This window comes from Mustela lutreola, chromosome 3 (assembly GCF_030435805.1).
Source record: "Mustela lutreola isolate mMusLut2 chromosome 3, mMusLut2.pri, whole genome shotgun sequence".
Taxonomy (NCBI): domain Eukaryota; kingdom Metazoa; phylum Chordata; class Mammalia; order Carnivora; family Mustelidae; genus Mustela; species Mustela lutreola.
The window spans coordinates 55,800,081-55,816,102 of NC_081292.1; the positions used below are offsets into that span (position 1 = coordinate 55,800,081).

Sequence of the window (16,022 nt, forward strand, 5' to 3'; positions counted from 1 at the left end):
CTGCAGTCTTTCCCCCTAGACACATAATCCTAATCTTATCATGAGAAATGCATCACACAAATTCCACCAGTGGTATTGTACAAAAACCTGATTTATACTACTCAAAATTCTTGAGATCATCAAAACCAGGAAAGTCTAAGAAACTAAGAAAATCAAGAGGAGCCTAAGGATATATGGCAACTAAATGTAATGTATTACCTTGGATAGAATCCTGGAACAGAAAAAGGACATTATGTAAAAGCTGAAGGAATCTGACTGAAGTACATACTTTAGTAAATGATAATGTATCAATATTTGTTACTTAAGTGTTAACAAATGTAACACACTAAAATAAGTTGTTAATAACAGAGGAGAACGAGTGTAGTGTATATGGAAACACTTTATACTATCCTCTCAAATTTTCTGTAAAATTAGAACTGTTCTAAAAAATAATGTCTATGAAAAAAAGTTGTTTTCTTGTTTTATCATTATGTGCCTGTATTTTTAATGAGGATGTAAATTCGCTTTACTTTCATTGATATTGGTGTTAAAGAAAAAACTAACTCTGAAAGAAAGGATTTGTAATTCCAATTCAATAAGCAATGCTTCTTGGTATCATCTTTTGGAAGAAGCACAAATTGTCTTTAAATGCTGAATTCTTTTCAGTGCTTCATCTTTTATATGACTAATGTGTACCAAGGCCATGATCCCACTTCAGAGGGCAGAGATGATTGTAGGCAATGTCTAAAGTACAGTGAAATATTAATGGAAGACATAACAATTTTGGTTAACATATATTATGTTTTCAAAATGATGTATTAGTATTTCAGTCTATGAAGTCTTTGCTGTTATACATTCCCTACCCACTTTTTCCCATTAAACATAAGTAAATGGGTGCCTGAGTGCTTTAGTCATTAAGCATCTGCCTTTGGCTCAGGTCATGATCCCATGGTACTGGGATCAAGCCCACATTGGGCTCCCCGCTCATCAAGAAGCCTGCTTCTCCCTCTCCCACTCCCCCTGCTTGTGTTTGCCCTCTCTCTGTTTTTCTCTCTCTATAGATAAGTAAATATAATCTTTAAAAAAATAAGAAAATGTTACTATCATTTAATTGTATGTTCATCAATTTAAACTAATGTTTGTTGGCACTTGTAGCTACCAGTGATAGTGGCATGTTACTTTTCTAAATCCATTCCATGACAAAATATGACCTTCACAAGGGAAATCTTTGACACGGTAGATACTTAATGTCATATGACATATAGCTTTATAGCTAGATTACCAAACATTTTAATTTGGGGCAAAATAGCATGTAGAAAAGACCATCAGAAATGTCCCATAAATTTATTTAGAGTATATAATCTCATTTAATGTGATTGTACCTCAGCACTCTTATCTCTAATATGGCTAATCCCACATTATTTTCATTGGTGCCAAATAAAAAATCATCAGGGAATTTAATGCTTAACTTTTAAAAGTAGTTAAAGTAAGTTATTTTTTAATTTTTAAAAGATTTTATTTATTTATTTGACAGAGAAAGTGAGCATGAGCAAGGGGAGCAGTTAGAGGGACAGTGAGAAGGAGGCTTCCCACTGAGCAGGGAGTCCCATGTGGGGCTCAGTCCCAGGACCCTTGGGATCGTGACCTGAGCCAAAGGCAGATGCTTAGCCAATTGAGTTACCCAGGCACCCCTAAAGTACGTTATTTAACAAGTTCTCCTTTGTGTGGGCTTTTTTTTCTTTTTAAGGTTTATTTATTTACTTTAGAGAGAGAGAGTGAGTACAAGTGGGGGAAGGGGCAGAGGGAGAGCATCCTCAAGCAGACTCTCCTTTAAATGCTGTAGGCAATGTCTAAAGTACAGGAGCCTTTAGACAGGACTTGATCCCAGGACCGTGAGGTCATGACTGGAGCTGAAATCAAGAGGTGGACTCTCAACCAACTAAGCCACCCAGGTGCCCCTCTCCTTTGCATTTTTCAAAACAAAGCAGTTCTTTTAGTCTGACCCTGGACACAAAAGTGAGTTGGCCATGTTTTCCCCCATAGATCCTTTTCTCATCTGTTCCACTGTGTCATGTGTTCTACCTTCTCAAGAAGTAGCATTTAATCATTCATCCATGCAGTCATCTATTCAATTATTTATTAAATGAATCTTTATTGAACACCTACATAAGGCAAAAACAATAAAAATAAAAAATATAGAAAACTAATCTGGATTGCGCTGAAAAGTAATCAACTCAGTAAAATCTTTGCTGATAACAAGAGTTACTCAATTTACTGGAAATTGCATTTCATTATGGAGACTCAGAAACTCAGGGAAAAGCAAGACCTAAATAATAAAAAAGTAATAAAAATCAGGCATATAAAATGCCTGCTTTGTATCTGACTCTGTAAAAGGAGCTCTAAAATGATTAGGGATGTTCTGAAGATTGTTATCATTGAAATCTCCATTTTACAGATGACAATAAAAAGGCTCACAGATTAGGTTACTCACCTAAAATGAAAGGCCCAGAAACAACAGAACTGGAACTATAACTTTAGACTTTATAATGCCTGTGCTCCTAAAGTATACATAGAGCCTGTGCTCCTAAGTATAATACGTGTGTGTGTGTGTCTGTGTGTCTGTGTGTGTCTGTGTGGGTGGGTGTATGTGTGAGAGAGAGAGATTGAGAGGGAGGTAGAGAGAGAGACTGAGAAAGAGTTTAAACAGGGAACTTCTGAGACATGACAAGAGTACTGCCAGGTATCCATCAACCAACAATTGTTAGTTTAGAACTCCTAACTATGCAAATAATCATTAATCATAATACTGAATTAAGGATCTCTCACTCTTAAACTAAGAAATTAAAAGGCTTCCAGAAGCTGAGTCCAAATTTTACATTACATAAGATAATTATTACAGAGAGTCAAAGTATAATTCAGTAACTGAAGAGCTCTGAAAATACTGGAAGCATTCATATCAATGCGGTTTCATAATGTGGATAGTAGAGGGTTTAAGAAATTGGCAGATGTACTGCAGACTCATTTGTTATCATTTCTATGAATATAGGTGAATAAAAATGAGAAACGAAGAAATGAACGGCTAGCAATTTTAAGTAGTCTTCCTAATATCCATACTAGGAAAGATTAAGCACACAAAAAAATGATCTTGAAATATTTTTAAAGCACTTACAAGTGCATCAGGTCTTTTTATACCAAATAACTTGAAATATGAACTGTAAAATAAATCTAGTCTCTGATGATAGAACTGTTGACTTTATTTGAAGCTATGTAATGAAACACGATATGAAAACCAGAAAGTCTTAAGAAAAGGTGAGAAAACTCCTTCACTACTCCTCTCAAAAAGCAAAATTATAAAAGGACCATGTTAAAACTTATTTTGAAACAAAGAGAAAATTCCCCAAACTGTTACAGGGCTTTTACATTTTTATTTTGGTTTAATTTATAATAAATATTCTTATGTTTACACAGTTGTCACAAGGTGGACACAATTTTAAAATCTGCTTTCTTCATTCTTTCATCATTAAACATCCTAGTTTGCTGCATTGTCTTGAAATTATAATAACTGTAATTTCCTAAGAAGGAGATATAATTAACTAAAACATTCCCCTATTGTTGACTATTATAAAGATGTTTTAAATTTTTTTATTAAAAATGACATTTCAGTGAACACCTTTATTTATATAATAATTTTCTAAATATAATTTATTAGAGTAAGTTTCCAAAATTAAAATTAATGTGTAAAACCTCTGACATTTTTTATCTTGCTAGACATTACCAAATTACTTTTCAAAAGATCAGATTAAATTATATTGCCAAGATCTTTGCCAACATAAGATATTATATAAAATTTTTGATTTTGCTAAATTAATAAACCTCATGTTCCATTTCTCTGAATTTTTTGATAACTACTGAGGTTCAACATCACATATGTATTTAAAATACTAATTGTATTTTGGGCACCTGGGTAGCTCAGTTGGTTAAGCATCTGCCTTTGGCTCAGGTCATAATCCCATGATCCTCAGACTGAACTCCACACACAGGGAGCCTGCCTCTCCCTCTGCCTCCCTCTACCTGCTTGAGCTCTCTCTCTGTGTCAAATGAATAAATAAAATCTTCAAAAAAATACTAATTCTATTTTTTCTTGACTGTCATCTCTCACATTGTTGTCTCTTGCTAACTTATAACCAGGTAGCTGGAGAAAAATATCACATGACAGGGAAAATTGGTATTCCAATAAATGAAAGATTACTAATTTCAGATGGGTTTTTTAAGACTGGAAATATGGCTCTGACTTAACAGTAAGTTCTTTCTAGTTCTTAAAGGACTTTTTTTTTTATACAAATCTTCTCCAATCTTCTCAAATTTCCCTCTATCCTCTCTACCTCTCTTGCTCTCAGAAGATGATCACCTCATATCATTAAGCAAATAGAAGTTAGTAAATATCTTACTGTCAAATCCATTAATTCATTAGCATTTGCACTGATCTTTCCTTTTGTTTTAAGAATTGAAGTTAAAAAGCTATTCACATTACACATAGTGTGTATTCCATTTTCTCTCATCTTTTAAAGTACTTCACAGCACTGCATTCTCTACAACTCAAATACTCCTTATGAATTATTCCCATCAAAATTCAACTTATTCTAGACTAGTAACTTCTACTTAAAATGTTAAAAAGTATACATGCAACATGTCCCTTGATCCCTGCCTATCTTCTTTACCCAATTCATGGCTCAGCTTTTGAAAATTATCTTCATTTATTGTTTCCATTTTCTCACATCCCATTTACTTTATAATTTAGTTCCATCTGGCTTCTCTAACCTCAACCTCTTTGCCCACTGCCTTGAAATTTTACTTATAAAGGTCACCAGCTGTCTCCAAGTCAGCATAGCCAATGGATAGTTTTTGTCCTCATATTTCTAGGTTCTTTCCTTCTTTAAAAAGGAAAACAAAACCAGAAAACTTTATTTTTATGCTTTTATGCTTTTACAACCTCATAACCTTCTATCTCAGTATATTTTAGTGGCTCCCCTTCTTTAATCTGATTTCTAAATATTCTATTAGTCTTATTTATCCTCAATGGAATATACAACTATATGAAGGATTATTCTCAACATTAGTTCTCATAATAATACTAATGGCAGTAATCAGTACTTCTATAATGCTTTCATGTGCCAGAAACGATTCTAAGACACTATATTAGAATTACATAGATATATATAATTCTTATATATATATATATATATATATATCCTATATATAACCGATGAGTTTTCTATATATACTATATAGTATATATACTATATATATACTATATATAGGATATATATATATATATATAGGTATATAATACAATACTCAATACTGGCATCTAAGTGTAATTTAAAACAAACAAACAAACAAAACACTTCTCATTTTTCTTTTTTTTCCTTAAGATTTATTTTTTTAATTTAGAGGAGAGCGTGTGTGTGAGCAGAAGCAAGGGGAGGCAGAGGGAGCCTGAGAATCCTCAAGCAGACTCCGGGCTGAGAGAGGCCTGAGGCAGGGTTTGAATCCAGGACCGAGAATTGAGGCCAGAGTAGAAATCAAGGGTTGGCTGCTTAGAGATGCCTGGGTGGCTCAGTTGTTAAGCATCTGCTTTTGGCTCAGGTTATGAACCCAGGGTCCTGAGATCTAGCTCCACATCAGGCTCCCTGCTCGGCAGGAAGCCTGCTTCTCCCTCTCCCATTCCCCCTGCTTGTGTTCCCTTTCTCGCTGTCTCTCTTCTCTGGCAAATAAATAAATAAAATCTAAAAAAAAAAAAAAAAAAAAAGAGAGAGAGAAAGAAAGAGAAAGAAAGAAAGAAGAGTTGGCTTCACCCAGGAGCTCCGAAGCAAAATAGTTTTCTGATATGTATAATTTAGGAAAGTCTTCAGAGAAAATATTTAAAGCATTCTATCTCAGAGGAAAGTGATTTTGCAAAAGATCTATCAGTAGAAGCAACTCCAAACCCACCAATCATTTAATGATATATCATCCCTCATGTTGTTTCTTTATGCATTTTTCTGGAAGAAAGCTGGTAAGAGTTCATTAATTCTCAGAGATAAAAATCCCACTGATGGCAGAAAAGAGCTTTGCTCTGGAATTAGATCAGTTTAAGTTTTCCTACTTAGTAGAATTAGGTAACATTCTTAATCTTTCTGTTTCCTATCTGCAAACAGGGATAACGCTACTACAAAAGAATGCGTTTAAACTAAATGATGCATATAACCTTCCAGATTATAGGAACATGCCTAATAAATGTTAAATGATGTGCAAATATCCTACTTTCTTGAAATGAATAAAACCTATTTTTATGCTCTTCACACTATTTCTTAGCTACTGGTCTAAATATCAAGGTAATGTTAGTTAAAAATAATTTTTTTTCTGCCACTGTCCATTTCTATTTCCAACATATTCTCCTTGATGAATCAAGTCTCCACATCAGTAATACTTATCACATAAGCTATTATTCTTCATATGTTTAAGATATTTCAATATAAGATGAGTTATTACTCAAAGGGATGGCTAAACTGGCTTTGCCAAGATTTCAAGGAGCTATAAATACATCTTACTCAGAACTAACTTTCAAAGAAGAGGAGAGCAATGACTCAAGATGAGGAGAGGAAAACCATTTCTTTTTTTTTTTTTTTTTTTACAGAATGTTATTTTCTTTTGCTTTGATGGAGAAAAAAGTATAGTTAATTTATAATATAGTTGTACTTATAATATAGTTATATATAATAAAATTAATAGCTTATAGACTAATGTTTTGTGGTTGGATTAAAAGAAAGTGTCAAATTTACAATAATAAATCAGTTTTCTTTAATCAGTAATGGAGATTTACAAATATTCTTTTCTGAGAGTAACAAAAGGAAGCACTGTATTTCCTTCAAGTCCAAAGACTCTGTTAGTTGTAAACACTAGTAACTCTCAAATGCAAACTGAGTCAGTATTCCACATATGGCAATCAGGAAACGACCTGTACACCAGGTATTTTAACAAAAGGCTTGCAAACACATTAAATGAGTAGTGAAAGTAAAAATGATGCCAAATATGTGTGAAAGCAGAGCATACAGAATTATAAATTATTTAGGGGGATTAATTATAATATTCTTTCAGAAAGATTTGTGTGAGTTATTATTTAAACACAGGGAGCACAGGGGCACTTGGGTGCCTTAGTCAGTTAAGTATCTGGTTCTTGATTTCAGCTCAGGTCATGATCTCAGGGTTTTGGGACCAAATTCCACACGGGGCTCAGCACTGGACATGAAGCCTGCTTAAGATTCTCTCTTTCCCTCTGACTCTTCTCCCTCCCTCTCTAATAAGCAAACAAACAAACAAACAAACACATAAATGGAGAACACATTCAGATGATCTAGGGTATCAAACTGATACCATAATAATACCAAAAATCTTCATGTGACAATATATGCTGTAGGAATAAATACAATTTTATAGGAAGAACTAATTAAATGAATTATAAATTTCATTTTATACTTTGGCATGAGTTATAAACTTCATTTTATACATTGGCATAAATATATCAAGCTGGGTTTTCTTGACTAGATGAATAATAACTATACATAAAAAGAAATTGTGTTTGTTATTGCTATTCTTTTTCCAGAGTGTAAAACACTTTCTTTCCTTCCTTTCCTTATTACTTTCCTTTCCTCTCCTTTTTCTTTTTTTTTTCTTTCTTTCCTTCCTTCCTTCAATTCAATTAATTAACATATAACGTATTATTAGTGACAGAGTTCAGTGATTCATCAGTCTTATATAATATCCACTGCTCATTACATCATGTGCCCTCCTTTATGTCCCTCACCCAGTTACCCCATCTCTCTACCCCCCTCCCCTCCAGGAACCCTCAGTTTGTTTCCTGTGATTAAGAGTCTCTTATTGTTTCTCTCCCTCTCTGATTTCGTCTTGTTTTATTTTTCCCTCTCTTCCCTCTAATCTTGTTTTGTTTCTTAAATTCCACAAATGACTGAGATCATATAATTGTCTTTCTCTGATTGACTCATTTTGCTTAGCATATTACCCTCTAGTTCCATCCATGTTGTTGCAAATGGCAAGGTTTTTTTGATGGCTGAGTAATATTCCATTGTGTACATATACCACATCTTTTTTCCTTTTAAAGATTTTATTTATTTGACAGTGAAAGAGAGAAAGAGAGAGAGAGAGTGCATACAAGCAGGGGGAGTGAGGGAGAGAGAAATAGACTGAGGGTGAGAAGGAGCATGGGAGGGAGGAAGCCGCAGTTCAGTCACCCTTTCCCTGACTCTGCGATCCTGCTTAAACGAGGCCAAGGAAAGTGCTGGATCTCAGGACCCTAGGATCATGACCTGAGCCAAAGGCAGACATTTAACTAACTGAGCAACCCAGGCACCCCTATAACACATCTTCTTTATCCATTCACATGTCATTGGAAATCTGGGCTCTTCTCATAGTTTGGCTATTGCGAACCTTGCTTCTATAAACACTGGAGTGCAGGTGTTGCTTCAGGTCACTATATTTTTATCTTTGGGGTAAATCCCTAGTAGTACAATTGCTGGGACATAGGGTAGTTCTATTTTCACAGAGTGTAAAACACTTCAAAAAGGAGGATAGGGAGATGGGGATGTATTTACAGACTTGGGAGGAGAGCTCCATGGACTCTATCTCTGTAATACAAACATTTATTCAAGATCTGAAAGAGAATTTGGATCCATTATTTCAACACATCCATAAAACAGTCATGTTCAAACATGAAGAGATCAAGAGATACCAGTTTATATTTTTTTCATACTGCAAGAATAAACCACCTTTCAGTTTTCATTAGAAGTCCAGTTTTCCCCTTATGAGGGTCCACAGTTCTTAAGCAAAGCAGTACAGTGCTTACATTAGTGCTTTCTCCTACTATGAATAGCTTTCTAGTCCTCTCACCAGTGCTCATGCCTTCTCTTAATGTCTTGGTCAAAACTCAACCATCAGTCCAGGAAGTTTGTTCTCAGTTTCACTGCTGGTACCTGATCATGTTATTTCAATCACTTTAGCACATTTATACAACCTACTTCAGAGGGTAGGTAATATATATGTGAGATTAAATAAAAGAATGCCTATAGAGTACTTAATGCTCAGCTTCAAGTACAATATGAATATTCAGTAGCTGCTGGCTGGCATTTTTATTCTAGCATCTACATTAAAACCAATCTGTACTCGTTACTTTTTGATTCCTTAATGGGGTAAAGGAAATAAACAGACATGTATTGATTATCTACGATGAGAGGCACTGCAGGGTATAGAATTAGTAGTTCTCAAGTTGAAACTGACCTGAATTTCAATTCCAACTCTGTCACTTATTTGGACTTCTCTATGCCTCATTTAAATCGAGATAATAGAGATTTGAGGGATATGTATAGATTAAAAATAATTGTAGTCTCAGTCGGTAGAGCATGTGACTCTTGATCTCAGGGTTCTGAGTTCAAGCCCAATGTTGGGTGTAGAGATTTCTTAAAAATAAAATCTTAATAACAATAATTATTATAGCATTTGGGTCTAGAAGAAGTATTCATTACATCATTTAATATAAACTATTAGTTAATATTTGATTGCATTTTGAGAATCTGATAACGGCTCTGTATCCCTTCCCTAAAAATAACTGAACAAATAAATAACTCTTCACATCATTTTCCATGTAATTCCAGGGCTTTGTTAATATAAAAACCAATCAAAACCTTTTAGTTGGCACAAATAACTCAGAAAAATTGTTACAGGGTAAAGAATTATAGTTGCTCTTAGAACACAGACTATCATCCTCAAGAAAGACAAACAATATTTTATGTCAAAATTTGGATCAAAACTCTGAGCTTACAGAATGGTATCTCCACCAGGTTATGATATGACCAGGACTGAAATTCCTGCCCTGACTGTCCTCATTACAGGCTTGAAAACCTGGCAGATAATTAAGTGCAACCTGTAGCTAAACAGCCTCAGTTGCTTTTCTATAAAATGGGTACATTCTGACAATAGCATTATGAAGATTAAGTAAGCACAAGTAAACTCTCCTAGCACCTGACGGCCAAGAAATAATGTTTTAGCTCTTTTATTTCTCTTTTTTCTTCTTGCTTTACTCATTTCTTTCCTTACCCTGAGTTATTTTGTTCATGATCCAAAATGGTGAAGTCACTGTAATGCTTTTACTCCAATACTGTCAGATAATTTCTAGCATAATAGGCAAAGAAAGCCTAAGAAATGTTTGAGGTAAATAGTACCATTATTACTTCATTTTATTAACCTCATTTGTCTAGAAATGTTTCTGGGCCTCCTTTACTACTAGTTGTTCATCCATAGGCACAAACTGGATGTGTATCAGATATATTTAATCTCTGGAAAATTATCTCTGGTGCCATTTGGGGTTCCATTTATATACTATATGGCTTTCCTAAAACTAAACTATCATTTCTAATCCTCTTCCATTTTAATACCCTAAAACATGGCTTCTAATTAATGGTTATATTGGCATTATATTCATTCCTCTTTGCTTTTTCTCTGATTATAACAGGTATTACTGGACAAGTTAATGACACAGGGTTTCTGAATATGAGGAAGGTCAAAGAGGAAAATATGATGAGTAAGGTAAGATAATCACATAGAGAACTAGTGGAGCTTGAGCAGTAACAAAGCCAGTGAAATTATAGTTAATTAATCAGGAGTCAGGAAAATTTTGTCATGTGTTGCCATTAATTGGCTAAGTAGAGTAAACAGTCTTGCAATAAAGAGCAAAGAGCGGAAAATCTATCTTTCCTGTCAGCTTCTTTTGCTTGTTATCAGAGCAATTATCTCCTAGTTTGTGAAACAATAACAATTTATTGTTTGATTTAAATGTTACCATTATAAGATATGGATATATATGAAACCTATAAAACTTTATTCATAAATTTAGTATTATAGCATCATGTATTCCATGGTAAAAATGATTTAGGAGAAATGTAGAATTCATGCAAAGTATAATAATTTTTAAACTTAAGAAAATTTTTAAAAAGATTGCTGACTATGTCTTGGCATACTTTCCTTTGTAGAATATGTTAGAGCCAGTCTTTTTTTTGATTAAGACTTACTGTACCATAGAGAAAGCCTCTATTCATATTCATAATCACCAGGCAAATCAAGGAGCTGACTTGCTTAGAATTGGTAACTCTTTTTTTTTTCACTTCTTAACGAAGAAACATTTGACAAGAAAAAATAAAAGCCTACTTTTGTTAAAAAAATAATAAATGATGGAATGTTAGAAAATTAATTTGTTTTTCACAAATAATGATCAATAACTACTAAATACTGATCCGTGTAAATGAAACAGTCTCCTTTTGCTATCTGATTCTAAATATGAAATACATTCATGTTGAGGAATCATTTCAAAGCAAATGTGTTTGTTTTGGCTTTTTTTTTTTTTTTTTTTTTTGGTGACTGAATGAATAACCATATGTGTTGTAAAATCAATCTGTTTTAATTTACATAATTGCTTAATATGAAATAAAATTTAGAAGTCTTTTCACTTTTCATTTTAACTTTGTAAGGAGACAAAGAAAACTGTGCTTTCTATCATATTATAGTTTTTGCTCAACTACTGCTGCCAAAATCCTTAACAAGTAGTATTTTCTGTGTCCTTTGAGAACAACCTCCTTGCACAAGTGTCATTTAAAAAAAAAAAAAAATCAATAGCCTTAGGAGACCTTTCAAAGAAGTCATTGCCAATGATTCATTTCTCAAATATGACCCAATTTAGCAATAAAATGATGTCAAACTTTATAGTTTTTTCTCAGTACATTAACTTTGGACGCCTTTTCCTAGATGACAGAGATGGCTTCTATACAACACACATGGAAATATACACACATATCATTTGACCTACTTTCCATCTGTAATTTCACACTGAATTCTTCTTGCCATTCACCAACACCAAGGCCAGTTTATCAAACTCCTTTTCTCTGCTAGCTAGTTTGCTTTCAGGAAACAGGGAGCAATTTTTGTGTACTCTTTAAGTTTATCTACATCTTATTTATGAGCTCCGAAGACATTATTTTTATTTACTGGTATCTTGATCATTTCATATAATCACTTCTCTCTAACTATATATGGCTTGCAGGACTAGCCTTATGATTGGAAATACAAGAAAGATCCAATGCCTAAAAATATCTTCCCATCTACTAACAGATGCTTGACAGTCAATTCTCACCCCTTTATCTCCAAACCTCATCCCTTGAACCTAAATCTTTCTTTCCCATTGAAATTCAAATATCCATTGTACCTTAAGATCTTAGTCATTTTTTCCCTTAGCTTGAATGATCCAAAAGCAAATTTTGATGATGTGTAGGAGGGAAGAGAACTTGAGGGCATTAGATTTCTGCAGAGGGTATTAGGTAACAGAGGGAATAGAATGATAGACTCACAGGGGAAAGACTAAGAAAGTAGAGTTTGATGAAACTTAAGCAAACATTGTAGTTTTGCCTCAGGTCTATTCTAGTCAGTTAGACACAGAAGTTTTGAAGGTTACACCCAACTTATACTGTGTGCCCCTGTATCTTACAGAATGTATAATATAATTCAAACTGCAAGAAACAGGCACATTCCTACATGGCCTTGGCCATGCACCATTTTGTAGCCTGCCCACTTTGAGCATCAGAAAGTACCTTGAAGAAATCTAGCTGATATTATTTTAAACTTCTCACTTCCCAAACTGAAACAATTTTTATTTAAAAATTAGGCTCTTCAAAAAGACCACAAAATTATTGATTGACAAAAATCAAATGTTTACTACTGTAATATATTGTATATAATTGATTGGCTGTTTCTCCTAAGTATATATTTAGGTGCCCCATATATTTAGGTATTCCACATAATCTAAAAATTTTAATGGGTATAACTATAAGATGATCCAGGTGTCAACCATAAAATCCTCTCTTGTAAAGCTGGTGAGGGGTGCCTGGGTGGCTCAGTGGGTTAAAGCCTCTGCCTTGGGCTCAGGTCATGATTCCAGAGTCCTGGGATCAAGCCCCACATCAGACTCTCTGCTCAGCAGGGAGCCTACTTCCTCCTGCCTGCCTCTCTGCCTGCCCACTTGTGATCTCCATCTGTCAAATAAATAAATAAAATCTTAAAAAAAAAAATTTTTAAAAAGCTGGTGAAATCCTTTGCTACAAAAAATTATGTCTCTATCTTATATCATTGTTTCTGTATTAGTGTATTAGTGGTATCTATATTCCCCAGCAGGTTACTTTTCATGCTAGTAAACTCCGAAGTCGTTTCCCTGAATCATGAATGGAATACAAATTGCAGAGATTTCTCCATTTCTGTTTATAATTTAACAAATCTCAGCTGAAGGTGCAAAGTCTTCATTGAAGATTTCTGTGACTTTCTATCGTCCTAAACTTACTTGTTTCTTATGTCAATATTAAGTTTCTAGATTTAAATGTGATGCTTTTCTAATGTATACTCTGATAAAAATTTTCTTTTCCTTTAGAATTATTAATAAAAGCGGTATTTTCATGGGAGGAAAAGTGTATCATCTCTACTACTTTGCTTTCAGTACTTTGGGACTGCATCCTCAGTTGCATAATAGAAAACCTGGCCTGGCATCAACTGGTGGGATTAAAAACCACTGTTTCACTTACTTGAAATTAAAATATTTACATCAATTTCTCTTTGTTTTGCAAATAGAATAGAGGACACAGTGTGGGTGTGGCCCATGAATCCACTTCTGTGACTCATACTGCTTCCAACTTCTTTATAAGTAACAACTTTACCAAGTACTGGGGCCAGGTTTGGTTACTGTTGTTGGTTCTCAACAGTTTAATATGAGGCACCTCTTGAAACTATTTCTTTGCTAGGTCTGTAAAGTAGCTCTCCCATATCTTCCCCCAACTCTTGTATTCTGCTGCCTATATGAACTTAATATCTGTAAATAGTCCATTGTGTTTGTTTTGTTGATGTACTGGCTATTTTCCAAGATTCTGTTGTTGACCTTGTCTGACTGTTTAAGGATGACCTTTTGGTGATGTTGTTATAAAACTTCTTAAGAAAAGTGAACAGATGTGCTCATCTAGCCCTCTTCTAAAGACTGCAAAAATCCAGTTGTTTTAAAACAGAATGGCTTGGTACAGAAGGCTGTGGCTATTTCATCTGCCCCTGCATGCTTTAAGCTTCCACAACTAAAAATTAGCTCTGCAACATATAATCACACACAAAGAAAAAGCAAAAAGGAAAACAGTAAGGAAATTTTTCTGCTAGACACATGAATAGTATTGATGGATAGGCCTGCTACTTTTAACACTCTCATAAAGATTGCTAACCAAATAACCAATTCAATAAAACAACCACTTCTTCCATGAGAAGAATTAATGGACATGATGTTAGGAGTATTTGACCTGGCAAGAATTTTGGAGGTCTCCTTTTATAGAGGAGGAAGATGAGGTCTACAATGGTTAAGTGACTTGTTGAAAGCAGGGACAGGACTAGGATCAGAGTTGGGTTTTTCTGCCTCTCCATTCAGGAGGCCTGAGTTTATTCTGTGACTGAATTTGCTGAGTGTTTATGCATTTACATTGAGAGAACTCATTTGTACCATATTTATTTTTATTGTTTCTAGCAGAAGCAAGTCAGTAATTTTACAGGTAGTATAGTATAAAATTAGCCCAGTCAGTCAAACCAGTCAAAAATTAGTCAATCTAATATTCCCAAAGAGACAATGCTTTTTGGGTTCTTTAAAAAAAAAAAAAAACCTGGAAATGAGAATTAGACAATGTATGTTTGCCTGTGTGTGGTATGTTCAAATTTCAAAGATAAGAATATAATTTTTGAGTTTTTTATTGTCTGGTTATATATGATGACATAAAAATAGAACACTTGTAGTTTAAACAATATACTTGCAGTGTTTATTTTTGTAACTCTAATTATTTTATAACTCTACAGTTTTAATGATAATTAATGGGTGTGGTCCATTAATTATGTATTTGTGTATTTTCAAGCTAACCCTGATAAAAAAACATTTTTAAGTATCCTAAATTATGTGAAGACTAGAAGTACTATTGGTCTATCTACTTTACAGAAAGTAGTTGGTGTGTAGCCTTGAAATAATGACGCACCAATATCAGAAAACAATTCTTAGATTAAAAAACTCATTCTTGGCGCACCTAGGTGACTCAGTGGATTAGGCCTCTGCCATCAGCTCATGTCATGATCTCAGGGGTCCTGGGATCGAGCCCCGTATTGGGCTCTCTGCTCAGTGGGGAGCCTACTCTCTCTCTCTGCCTGCCTTTCTGCCTACTTGTGATCTCTCTCTCTGTCAAATAAATAAAAATAAAATCTTTAAAATAGAAATAAGGGGCACCTGGGTGGCTCAGTTGTTAAGCATCTGCCTTTGGCTCAGGTCATGATCCCAGGGTCCTGGGATTGGGGTCCTTGTTCCTCGGGAAGCCTGCTTTTCCTTCTCCCACTCCCCCAGCTTGAATTCCTTCTCTCTCTGTGTCTCTCTCTGTCAAATAAATAAATAAAATCTTTAAATAAATAAACAACTCATTCTCCTCATGATGTGTTATCTTTTTACAAAAATTTAGTTCAAAGATTTTGCCTTTTTAAGGTTTCAATCACTTTTCACCATTGTTTCCATGCATTTTCTTGTTAAGTTTGCCTGATTTTGTTGTTGAGCAACCTTGCATTCTTATTGGACCATGATGATTACTAATAATTTTTTTAATATGCCCATTTGTATATAGTTTCTTTAAGAATATCCTGATATTTTTGTCTAAGAGGCTTTTGTATAAGAAGCTATGTAAGAGGGTTCTTCATTGCAACTCATAGTTCTATAGGAATATAAGTGATAGAATAGTGTTTTACAGAAGACTTGGAAGAATGCCCACAGTACACTGAAAAAGCATTAGATCTTACTTCCTCTCAGTATGCTTTTATTTTCTAGAAAGGGTAAAACCAGTGAGATGACAAGTTAAGGGATTTACCAAAGGATTTCAAAGAAACATAAAGAAAATGTTCCT

At 34.2% G+C, this 16,022-nt stretch overlaps 1 protein-coding gene and 1 long non-coding RNA gene across 3 annotated transcripts in view; one reads left to right on the forward strand and one right to left on the reverse strand.

Moving 5' to 3' along the window:
• The window catches only part of LOC131826684 (uncharacterized), a 111,052-nt gene that overhangs the window by 85,318 nt on the left and 9,712 nt on the right, over positions 1-16,022 (forward strand). Inside the window, exon 3 of the long non-coding RNA XR_009351702.1 lies at positions 10,541-10,614. This is a non-coding gene — a long non-coding RNA (uncharacterized LOC131826684). The remainder of the gene's footprint in view (positions 1-10,540; positions 10,615-16,022) is intronic.
• The window catches only part of PKIA (cAMP-dependent protein kinase inhibitor alpha), a 94,276-nt gene that overhangs the window by 36,634 nt on the left and 41,620 nt on the right, over positions 1-16,022 (reverse strand). The gene's annotated exons all lie outside the window — the stretch shown is intronic.